The sequence below is a fragment of the Chroicocephalus ridibundus genome, chromosome 1 (assembly GCF_963924245.1).
Source record: "Chroicocephalus ridibundus chromosome 1, bChrRid1.1, whole genome shotgun sequence".
NCBI classification, from domain to species: domain Eukaryota; kingdom Metazoa; phylum Chordata; class Aves; order Charadriiformes; family Laridae; genus Chroicocephalus; species Chroicocephalus ridibundus.
In genome coordinates this window covers 95,171,472-95,183,610 of record NC_086284.1, presented here as the reverse complement: position 1 = coordinate 95,183,610, position 12,139 = coordinate 95,171,472, and the positions used below count along the sequence as shown (strand labels likewise).

General features: G+C 42.2%; 1 protein-coding gene across 5 annotated transcripts in view; it reads right to left on the bottom strand.

Annotated features, from left to right (window-relative positions):
• SYTL5 (synaptotagmin like 5) overlaps positions 1-9,650 on the bottom strand; it is a 94,236-nt gene extending 84,586 nt beyond the window's left edge. For 4 of the 5 annotated variants that reach the window (XM_063343755.1, XM_063343774.1, XM_063343782.1 and 1 more), the window contains exons 1-2: positions 9,323-9,650; positions 7,008-7,121 (exon numbers count right to left, since the gene is read on the bottom strand). The gene's annotated coding sequence lies outside the window, so the exon portion shown is untranslated. The remainder of the gene's footprint in view (positions 1-7,007; positions 7,122-9,322) is intronic. The other variant, XM_063343765.1, reaches the window with a different exon arrangement.
• Between the last annotated feature and the right edge of the window lie 2,489 nt (positions 9,651-12,139).

Here is a 12,139-nt window from a genome sequence, read left to right as displayed (position 1 = left end):
TGTATCTATTTTCAAGCTTGTGATTAAAACCTGCCCCCATGAACGTGCGCGTATCTCAGTTTTACACGATTTGAGTTTTCATAGAAGATTGAGAACTACCAGCCTCCAGCACATTTCCAGATGTGCAGGGGTGTGCATATATGAGTGTCCATGTGTGTGAGGGAATTAACCATTTAAATTTGTGTCTGGAAGGACACTAAAAGGACTCCCTCCACCCACTGTGCCAGACAGAATTCTTCAGGAGAACGAAGAGCCCGGTTTAAATTGTTTTAAATACAGGATCCAACTCCTCCAGTAATATAAACCGATACCGCTCTGTTGAAAGAAAAAGAATCGTCATGATATTTTCAGTTGTGTCCAGTATGGTTCAGCTTCATTCTTAGTTTCCCCTCAAACTCAACACTTCAATACAATGCTTTGTTACAATGGTTAGAAGGAAAAATAAAAAAAAAAAAGAAAAAAAAGTCTCAGGTAGTGAGGGAGTTGCAATAAAGCAGCACAGTCCCCAAGCACATCAAGTCATACTCTTTCTCTGCTAGAATCACTGAAAAACTTTTCAGCCAAAGTCCACCAAAAAGCATAACTGGCAACATTTCTATTTATTTCTAGAGAATCCTGGACATCTCAAGTACCGCACAGCATTTCATTAGAACACTGTCGTGATCACTACTGTTCAACTGTTTCTATACATTGTCTCGTGCTGATCTTCCATTTACAGTTCTTTATATGATAGGGTTTCAAAACATAGTTGGAGAAGTCAGCCTCTACTACTAAGGATCATACTACTGCAGTGCAACAAAATCGACAGGCAAAAAGCCACAATTATGCTGAACTGTGCTGTGTATTTCTGAATCAACGCCCTCAAACTCCAGAAGGTATTAAGTGGAGGCACAGCAGTAATAAGTCGGGTGGATCAACACTGTGGGATTCCTTAAATAATAACAGAAAAGTTGTAACGTATTAATACTCAGGGCAAAGAATATGGTCATAGTCTCTTAATTTAAGGATGCATGAGTTTTATAATACAAAAGTAATTGTCATCTGGCTAGTTCAGAAACATTTGCTTGAATGCCGACTCTGACCAGTTGAAAGATTCTCCTCATTTTTAGGGAGCCATGCATTCCACACTATCAGATTTCCGCACTATCCATATTCACTGGTAAACAAAGAATATCAGACCACAGGGAGTACACTTTAACATTAGAGGAATTTTCCAGTGATATTTTAAGATATTCTTTCAAAAGAGCAAGTTTCTGTCTATGCTATGTTGCTTTTAAAATGAACAAGAAGCTGCTTAGATATACTAGGTCCTCCAAAACTAAACAGAGAAATCCACTGGGATGCAAAAAGAAACTCTTTCTAAACAACAAAACACAGACGGTTAATCATCACTGGCCTCCTGCTTATTCCTTCCTCCCCCTTGAGACGTGATATTGCATAATCCTTCTGCTGCTACTCTTTTGCGATGTCGGTATGCATGTTAGTATTACAGTAAAGGAAAACACCTTACCATCACATAAAAGGATGCCACAATTATTGATCCCCAGGAACCCACACTTTTAAGACCTCATATCCTAGATGATTTTTATCATATATATTTTTAGTGCTTTCCTTCCGAAAACGTGGTTAAAATATCTGCTGACTATACTGAATGAAGAATATCTTGCTATGTATTTTATCCTTCACGATTTACAGGTGTTTTGATTTTCCTCCCCAAAACAACAACGAAAAAAAAAAAAAAGGTGGAAAGATAGCAGAGGGGCACCTTGCACTGACAGCAAGGCTCAAGAATATTTGCAGTAATGTTAAGAAAGCTTTCAGCCTTCTCTCACATAATTTATGCACGAATAACTGAGCATTACTTCATTGCTGTCCTCAAGCATAACTGTCTGAAGACATTTACATAGTTAATTAACAAAAAAATCTGATTGTGAATTGAGTTTTCTATGTATATGAACATACACATATTCATTCTTCTTGAATAAAGCTACAGCTTTCTTACTATACAGACTACAGTTAAACTGTAACGTTGAACTTCTGAGTGTCTTTTATTGTCTTGTCCCATTTCATGCTCGCTCTCTCCTCCTTCTGAAGTCCGAGTGACATGATTCGGCCGCCTGGGGGTATGCAATAGACCCCAGCATGTTCTCTGCCCACCATCACTGTATCCTGCCCTGATGCAATGAGAGGCCAGGAGGGACAGAGCACCCTGAAGCCAACGGGGGAAAACTACTCTTATTTTTTCTGGCTTCAGCTTGCACCTCTGTTAAGCGAAAAGTATCTCCACTGTAAAACTAGTGACAACAGGAAGACAAGCATCTCTGCTCCATTTAGCAATCCCTGTCTTGTTACTGATTATTATGTCATTTGAATTCCCTATCGAAAAAAGAAAGTCACAGCCTGGCTCTGTGAGGCTGCCACAGGGTGATACGTTGTTCTGTCCTTCTTGCCATTCGTCTGTTCTTCAAATGTCACAGTGGGAAACTTCAACCTGGTCTCATTCCCTCACTATTAACACAAACCAGAAGGTCAAAGGGGGCATTTTTGAGAACGTCAAAAATAAAGGCAGTTTCAAAAAAGTACAAGTTTGTACATCAGGTGCAGCCTACTTCCAAGTAGAATCAGAAGCATTATATGAAGTCAAAAGACAAGAGTATCAAAGGAGACTTTGATTACTCCTAGCTTTTGAGCATAGGGTGGTCAAAACGCACGTACTACACACAGTACTTACAATAACCTATTCCACCATAAACAGCTTGTGCAATTAAAGTTCTCTCTTTTTTTATTAATTCATGGGGTTTTCACTTTTGAGATCAGCTGTTTGTGTGCTAGTGGTACAAATTAACACACACCCCATGAACAAACTTGCAATCCATGCTGTATTGGCTGATGGCTATGTTTTCAGAATCAGATTAAACAGGGTGTTGCCCAGATTTAAGGTCAAGAAACAGTTGTTTTTTCTAACATTATTTTTTCAATTAAAGGGAGAAAGATCAGGCTCATAAAACATCATCTGTAACATTGCCATGCGTTTTAAGGTGGCATGCTACAGACATAGCCAGTCTCTGAATTGATCTGCAGTATGTTTAAAGTTAAGTTAATGGAATTAATCCATCTCAAGTAACAACACTGGCTTATTTCAATCTCATCAGAAGGCAACATGTGAATGAGTACAGACGTTCAGTGAATGAAAGCCAGAACCTTCTCAATGGGAGCAGGCACAGGAATGGGCCAGGAGAAAGACTGGACTTGTTCAGAAAGGGGACTTCCAGCTCAGTTGTTTCAGTAAAGCAGTAGAGGGCAAAGACTTTCAAAGCAAGACAAAAAAACCCCAAACCCCACAGCTTTTCTTTGGCTCTTACCCAGGAGCAAGTCCTTCAGTCTTGAGTCTGGGAGAGAAAGAGCAATCTTCAGAATGGGACAAACTGTTTGCAAAACAATTTTATACCACTACTTTTGAACAAGAGGTCTTACTCTTGTAAAAGCACCAAATATGTAGAGTACTTCTAAACGTACTTGGTGTTGTGCATCCCTGACCCGTGCAAGGAGGTAGACTGTAACTGAGTTTCCTTTCCTCGTACAAGAGAGACACTGCTACCAGAGCACCATTCAAAACAGAAGCAGGATTCTGTCCAGGCTTGTTCCTGGACAAAGGTCAAGCATTGTCCAGGACACTGTAGATGACCTTCTGCAATAGCCATTAGATTAAATTAATTCATCAATTAAAACCACCTACAATCTTACTGGAAGCTGAAGGATGTGGACAACGAACACAAATCCTTTTGAACATTTCTTTTCCCTTGTTTTCCTCAAAACCCAACCTTACTCTGAACAACAAGAACGTTAGAAACACCTGTAGCAATCATCAGCATTATCCTCGCTAAATTAGTGACAAGGCTTTTGCAGGTATCAATGATTTATGTCTGAAAGCTTAATTGCTTTTACTTCCAAACACAGACTTTTCATATTTGGGAACATGGTGTGGCAAACTAACATTAAAATGTTTGCACAAAGTTAATCAGAAGTGAGCTCATAATTTCAATTCAGATATAAAAAAATATTACATTAATTATTTAAACACTTAATTGAGAATGTGCACTTTCAAAACTCACATCCCACAAATCATTGTGACATGTTTCTGCACCCTTCCACAGTAGAACTGAAATGTCATTGGCAAGGTCATGATTCAAAGTGATTTCAGGGCAAACTGCAAATTCCTGCCAAATCAGAAACCGTCTCATAAAAAAAAAAGAATCTTAAGAAAATGTCTGATCAAGGGAGACTTGTACCCTATCACGGATGATACTTGTCCTGCAAAGGCCGCTGTCCCGTGCCAAAACCACAACAATTCTGTTTAAACAATTCCCTTAAAGAGTCTCACAGTCATAACCAAAATAAACCCCTGCTGTAGACATTCAGGAAAAAACAGGAATATTATTTCTAGCATGAGATGCTGACAGCCCAAATACTGGGAGAACATGTAGATATGTTTGCCTAAATGCCCTCCTTTCAGGTTCTGCACTTAGAAAAGCCAAAGCCAGACAAACGTATACCAATGAAAGCAGAGGGTTTACAAATATACCAGCAGCACCATGGCATGCAGAATTCCTCACACCCGCGTCTTTCAGGACACTCCTTACTCACCCCAGCGCCTGCCAGGTGACACTTGTGTTTGCACAGGTTACTCATGCTTCTCCACCTTTCTTTGCTGCCATAAACATTTCACAGCAGAAACAGAAAATACCGAGGAGGTATTGCCTTCTCCCTTACTAGTTTTTTGTCTCCCCTAATAACTCATTATTCTCCAGTGCATTAATGATTTTTCTTCTCCTGACTGCATCCTACTTGTCCATATTATTCTGACTGCAAGGGTTTCAAAACTAGACAGGCTTAAATAAAAACTTAGCTAGGGCTTTGTTATTTTTTCCCCCCTTTAAAACTTATCACTGGTAATAACAACGGAGAGGGCTCTAATCTAGATACAGTTGCCAACAGTTAATAGACATTTTCACTAACATATCGCCTTAGTTTACTTAAAATATATCTATACACCAAAGGGGCAGAAACGCTCCTGGAGAGAAGTAGATACCTGTAGATAACTCCAAAGCATGACAAAAGTCAAAGAAGCTGTTTCATAGTTGGCAACTGTAAAAATGTTACAGAAACAACAGCTAGTGCAGAAAAAGCTGTTAGAAAAAGTGCCTTCTGCAATGCAACGTATCACTGCGGGCAGCCATATTGCAATTTTTACTATTAATCTCCAATGTAAAACCCAAACATGTTTCGAATGTACGGGTTTCGAGAATACTCACTTTCATCATCTTCCAGTCCTCTGGATTACTTTACACAAGATAAAGATGTTCTTTACATAAGATCTCATGTTCTTGCCCGTCTCTGTTAACACTCTCCATAATGCGGTCACTACTATTGCTGCACTAATGCCTACAGTGAATGGATGGCGATTCCTACACCAGATCTTTATTTAATGGAATGTATGACTTGTGCTTCTCTTAGCCTTCCAAAGTCACACGTGGGCATAAGCATCTGGCATCATTAGCCTACGTATTATCTTAAGCAGGTTTAATATTGCGAGAATGGGAATTCAGTTCCTTATTTCCTCTGTTTTTCTCTTCCCCAACCCATCGGGCACTAGGAATTTTGTGCAAAGATTCAGGAAAAGGAATGAGGCTTTAGAAGCGATATTAAGTACATCTCTTCCCGAGTCTGACCTTTTCTACAGTTCTGCAATACCCCCAGAAGTAAGGAGACAAGCTCAGATCCAGCTGATACACAATTCCTCAAAAAGCCATCAACTGTGCCATGTAGTGACTGCAAATGAAAAATACCATCTCCAAATGACAAATGGCTTGCTTTCAACAGTGCTTTCTCACAGAAATCTGTCTATTAGCAGAATCCTTGGAAACAGCGTTCCCATGGTCATGGACATTTGCTTCTGTGGTATCCAGATAATACCCTGCAAGTTCTGTACCATGCAAATAAAAAAACCCAAACGTTTCCTCCAAGCTCCACTCTGCTGTTCAACCCCCTGGAAATGCATTGGTGCTGTATACAATTCCTCTACTGTCCCCATCCCTGTAATACATTATATAAAAACTTGGAGACATTCATGTGCGAACATGCTTTCCTCCGCTCTGCTGATACACTGCTACTTCCACAGTTTGCGAGGCTGTACAGGTCAAAGGTATTAGTCTAACCCAAAAGTTACCAGAGCCCCAGCAGAGAGACGCTGCATTCAGATCACAAGTTATCCCAACGCGTAACTCCCAAAAGCAGTCTTCCTCACACAAAATGGCTGTGGTGAAAGGTAATTTCTCACAAAAGCAAGCTATGACAAATTAATCTGCAATCAAGACTGAGCAACTAAAAAGAAAACTTATATGTTAACAGTGAGGGATGCTCCAGATATGCACTGAAGTGAAGATGCAGAGCAACTCTTCTAAGAATAAATAAATAAAATGCTCATTTAAGAAGATTCCTGTTAATACTCGTTTGTGGAATCTAGTACAAACCACGATGTAATTTTGTTTCGTTTCTTATATTCATTTAGGTTTCTAAGCAATACAAAAAGCATTCCCAGGGAAAAGTTACAGTGAAAATAAAACGGTACAGATTAGGGTAATTGAATTATGAAGAAATTTCAGTGCAGGCTGAGGCCAAGATAAAAACAACAGACAAATTCATTTCCTGAGCAATTGATTCTGCTCTGAAGCTGTGCCTCAGCCTACGGAAAGCCACACAGAATGGGGCCACTCAGTCACATCCAGGACAGATTAAGGTACAAGGTTAAAAAGACCTTTTCTTTACAGCAGAGCCAGGCTGTTTGAAACAGGCAGAAGGCTTCATCTTACGCTCATTAGTATACATTGTACGTATATGTTTACATGGTCCTTTTATATAAATAGATGAGAAAAACTACTCTAAAAATCCCAAAAGAAATCCGCACGTATCAGCTTCCTGTACCTACCACAAATATAGCTCCTACCTACCAGCCTTGGACTCAAACCCACGCTGTTCTTCAAGGTCTACTCTTCCAGCCGTTCTTACCTATTCTGCTCTCCTAGGTTTCCAGGCTCTGGGACAACACATCAGCGTTCTCATCCCTGGTATGAAGGAAGTTTGATTAGAAGGCAGAGTAAATGTAGGCAAGGCAATAAAGAACTGGGAAACAAAGTGCACGGTCACAGAGCAATCCTGCACTGCAGCTGTCTTCAGCCGCCGCTCTATCAAATGGATTCCCTTCCTCCCTCCCCACCCTGCAAGATCAAATGTCTTACTAATAGACAGCAGTTAGTCATCAGATATGAAATTCGTCTCTCTTGGTAAGGAGATTTAGAGGAGAGAACATTATGTAATAAAGAACATGTTTTGTAGACAGGCAAACAAGTAGATGACTGCAACATCACACTGAAAACTGTTTAACAAGATCCTTCATACCGATTATTTTTCCACTTTAAAAAATACAGCTACAATCCAAAATTCACTGAGAATTTTGGTTAAATAAGCAGTTCTCCATCCCCAAAAGAACTTAAGATTTCAACTACCATGAAATCTATGGAAGTCAAAACACGCTGATAAATATTTCCTAAGGTTAAACATAGTGCTGAAGACAGCGTAGAAATGTTAACATGTTAAATTACTTCAAATGTTTAAACACACTGATACGGTCTGGAAATCATACCCACACCTCCAGCCTTACAAACCACATTCCTCAAACCTTACTCAGATCTACAAACAGCAACTCTCATTGCAGTTCCGACCTTCCAGAGCTTCTCTATAATCACTTGACTGCAAAACAGAAGCATGGAGACCCCTGGATCCAATTGCATTTGGTGAAAAATTTATATTAGAGATACACAAAAAAGCACATAGCCAAAAGCTAACCATTAATACTATCGAGTCCCTTTACATCAAGAAACTTGGGGGAAGCAAAGGAAGGGAAAGAAAGAGTATACAGAGAGTGTGCCCTTAGAGATGACACAGCTTTCCTAATTATATGACCAATAGAGGCAATAAGGATTCATTATGATCACCTGTTTCAGCCTCCCCCATGTGTAGCCCGTAAGAGTTTCCCATACTAAGTCCTATTAAAAACAGATCTGTCTTTAGGTTGATCTTTCTTTTTAGAAAAAACATCCTTGGTTCTTTAAGCTTTTCTTAATAAATTCTTAAGCTTTAAGAATTTATTAGTGTAATGAGTGCTGTTACTTTAAAAACCTGCACTCTCTGTCTAGTTTCAGGATGTCCAACTTCAAATTTCCAACACCGGATGTTCTTAAACCTTTTCTGGCTTGAGTTAAGAGCCCATTATGCCTCACCTTGGCATTTATGGGCAACAATCCAATCACTTCTTTCATTCTTTTGGATCCATTCAAGACAACATATGCTCTGAGAGGCTTTTAAGTGTTTTATATACTGCAGTGGAACACACCTTGCACACAAATCTCTCACCTGAAGCGCATACAGCGGAACAGTCACACTTGGGTACCTCACAGGTCATTTTCCCACCTGCTCCTCTGTCTTCTCGTATTCATGTAAAGGGCTACTCCCTGGCTGACTGACCATCAACCCTCCCAAGGCTTTCAAAAAATCAGTAACTCCAGGGCATAGAAGCCCTTGATTCACTATTCCTTGTGGTACAGCTCCACACTGGTTATGCCGAAATGCATATTGGCTAGCTGCACGCAGTAACTACCAAGTTACCCAAACTACTTTATATAGGTGGTTCTCAATATCCATCATTTACTCCTTTCTTTGCATAGTCATATAATAAAATGGAAGTATAAAAAGCAGACTATATTTTTCAAAGTGAAAACCTGGAAGAAAACTTTAGGTAGCACACAACCAAGAGCTGATTTTCACCTGAGCGCCACTGAGACACTCACCTGCTCAGTGACGAAGAGGACAATTAAGCGCCTGTTCCTTATTATCCCTTCCCACCAAACAAGAACCACAAATGGCATCACTGACGGGCAAGATCCACCACCTCCAGTTTTCCCAGTAACGTATGGTAGAAAGCATTCAAAAATAAAACCCGAGCACCTCCCGTCAGGTTATTAACCGTCTCTCTGGAAAGCGCCCGCTCTCAGCTGGGGGGGAGCCGGGCCAGCGCACCCCCCCGGCTCCGGGGAGGGCTCCGGCGGGACCAACCCAGCGCAGCGACCCGGCCGCGGTACTCGCTTTCCACCGGGACTGCGCCGCAGGCTCCTTCCTCCTCCTCCTCCTTCTTGTCTCCCTCGAGTCCTTCTCTCGGGAGGAGGGGGGGAATACCCCGAAGAGTTGCTATTAAGAAAGAAGGACTTACCAGGAGCCTCGGCAGGAGAAGGAGAATACACACAAGCAGCAGCAGCAGCAGCATCCCCGCCGCGACAGCTGATGTCAACTCGGCAGCTCGGTGGAGCTGGGGGGTGAAGTCCCGCTCCCGGCCCCGCCAGGGAGCGCACCCCGCACGCCGAGCGTCCAGACCCACCCACACACACGGGGGTACGGGGGGGACGACACTCGCACCGTCGCCCGCAGCCCCGCTCTCCTCCCGCAGCCCAGGGCAGGGCCGGGGCTGCCCCACCGCCCAGCCGGCCCCCCCGTACCTCTCCAGCTGCTGCTGGGCCGGCCCCGCCGCCGCTCCGCAGCGGCCGCCCTCTCTCCGGCAGCGCCGCACCGAGCCGTACCGAGCCGCCCCGCAGCGCCCCGCGCCGGCGGCGAGCAGCCGGGCCGGGGATGCGGGGCGGGAGCCGGGGCCGCCGCCGTCCCGAGCTGCGGGGAGAGGGGCCGGGGCGCCTCCGAGGTGGCCCCTCTCCTGTCGTTCCCCTTACCCGCCCCGGAGGTCGCCGCCCTGGGGTCCCGCTTCCCCCCGGTCGCCAGCGCCGGTCTCCCCGTCCGACGGTGCCGGGGGAGGGTGCGCATCCAGCGCTTCTGGCTGCGGTGGTTGCGCTTTGCCTTAACACCATCTCCTCCTTTTCAGCGGTGCTTTACTTCTGTGTAGCTAGCGGCTCAGGAGGCAAGTCAGTGGTTTCTCAGAACAGGCTTGGAAAGCGGGAGGGGGGGGAGAAAAAAACCGGTATTTACTCGATAGTTTTACGATTTTTCAACCATAGTGGCTGTATCTGTTCTGTGCGCTGTGTGAGGACGCATCTGAAGGGTAAAATAGTATGTAAGTGTATAATAAAAGGCACTTGTCCCAGCTGTCCTCCCTACAGCTATATACAATAGCTCTTAAATTTTATGACCATCACTTTTAATGGTTCAAGTGAGCTAGATTTATCAGACAGCTACAAGTATTGCAAAATATTCCAAATTTCAAAGGTAACCAAGCAAACCAGCACCTTGATTCATCCAGATGAATTGAATGATTCATTCACTCTCATAGGCATCCTCGGGCACCTGAAGAGCTCACATAGCAGGCACCTAAGAAAGATAAGGAAACTAATTTAGCACTGATGTGTATTTCCTAATGTGTTAAAATATGGTTTGGAAACTGGTGCAGTAAACAAAGCTTGGCCATGTGAAAATACTTAAGAGCTTTTCTTTTTCACAGCTGTAACTGGCTTTAAAACTGGTCTAATTTTACCACTTTCAAAAAATGTCAATGCATGCAAAAAAAAATTCCAGGTCGGCTTTCACACATAAAATTTTAGCATAAAAATTGCAGTTTATGCACAATAGCAATGTAATTCCTTCAAATTCCTAGTCTTGCATTTTTTAAAAAACTACAGTGCTCGTATTATTCCAAATGATGCATAGGTTGGGAAGTTTGTACTTAGGAGGTGCAATGTTTACTTGGTTACTACGTAAATATAACACATTTGAACGCTAATTTGAGTTTGTTACATGTTATCCTCACAACATCGTTCTTTGACTTGTTCAGGAAAAGCTACTGAAGGGATCTGCTCTAAATTAAATGCTCAGGTACATCATTTGCCTGTAATTACCAGACTAACACATTGGTCTCTATAACAGTGTGAATCATTATCAAAAAAGATACACAGGTGAATATATTCTGTAAGGCATGGTTTAATTTTAAGTATTAAAACAACAGCTTCGGGTTTATGTGGGGTTTTTTTATGGTTTTGTCTCATCAATATTGTTGGAGGGGGGGAGAGGCTGGTGAAAGTAAGAGCGAATATCCCTTTGCACAGCAGCCTGAGAGCTCAGATGCAGCATTATCACCCAGGATACCCAAGTACAAGGAGAATTTATGAGAAACATCACAGGCTTGCTGTGTTTCTGTTGGGATATAAAGCAGCTGTTCTTAGGGACTGGAGAACCATATCATTTCGGTGGCACTGCCCCATGCCAATACATATTTATTAAGCGCCCTTTGTGATCCATAACAGACCACGTGAAGCAAGGGCTTTATAGATCAGGATTACAGAAATCTGCGGTGTGTTTAGAAGAAGGGTAACGTATTCTTGCTAGTGTTTCATGGGTGACTTCAGTCTCTATCAGTAACGCTTGCATCGTTGTAAAGGATTACCCCACTGTGGTCCCATTCCCACTAGGAACAGCTCATAGTATCCATGGCCCTTTTCCAGAGTGCTATGGCAACTCTCTTGTCCTCTGGGACGGTGGTTTTCCAGACGGTTTTCTTCTCTGGATATAGAACTGCTAACTCCACGCACCAGAAATCAAGGAACTTAAGACATTTATTGATATCCTGGCTCACACAGCCACATCTTCCAAACATGGAGAACTTGCACAAATTACACAGAGTTCAGCTCAATAATGTTAATGAACAAAAGCTAGTTTGCTTTCATTTCAGGTAGCATTACAAAGTGCTCCGCAAGCTTTTATTTATACTCACCTTAATCTAGTTGTTCAGTAAATATCAGAAAACTAGGCTATTCGTGCATTTTGCTAAAGGAAAAGATTTTGAGTAAGAAATCATGTGGCATGAAATAGAAAAGAGATATTTTCAAAAACATCCATAGGTGTTTTGCTTGGTGGAGCAAAAAAACAGAGACTTCAGAAATTTATGGAAGCTACTTTAATAGAAGTGTCCTATTGCTGTGTGGTTTTTTCAGTGGTTTGAGATCTATGTTCTGCATCTTAAATGAAGAACTTTTTGGCATTTCTGTAAAAAGGCTCCCTGTTCAAATTTTAATGTGGCTTGCAATACTGATGT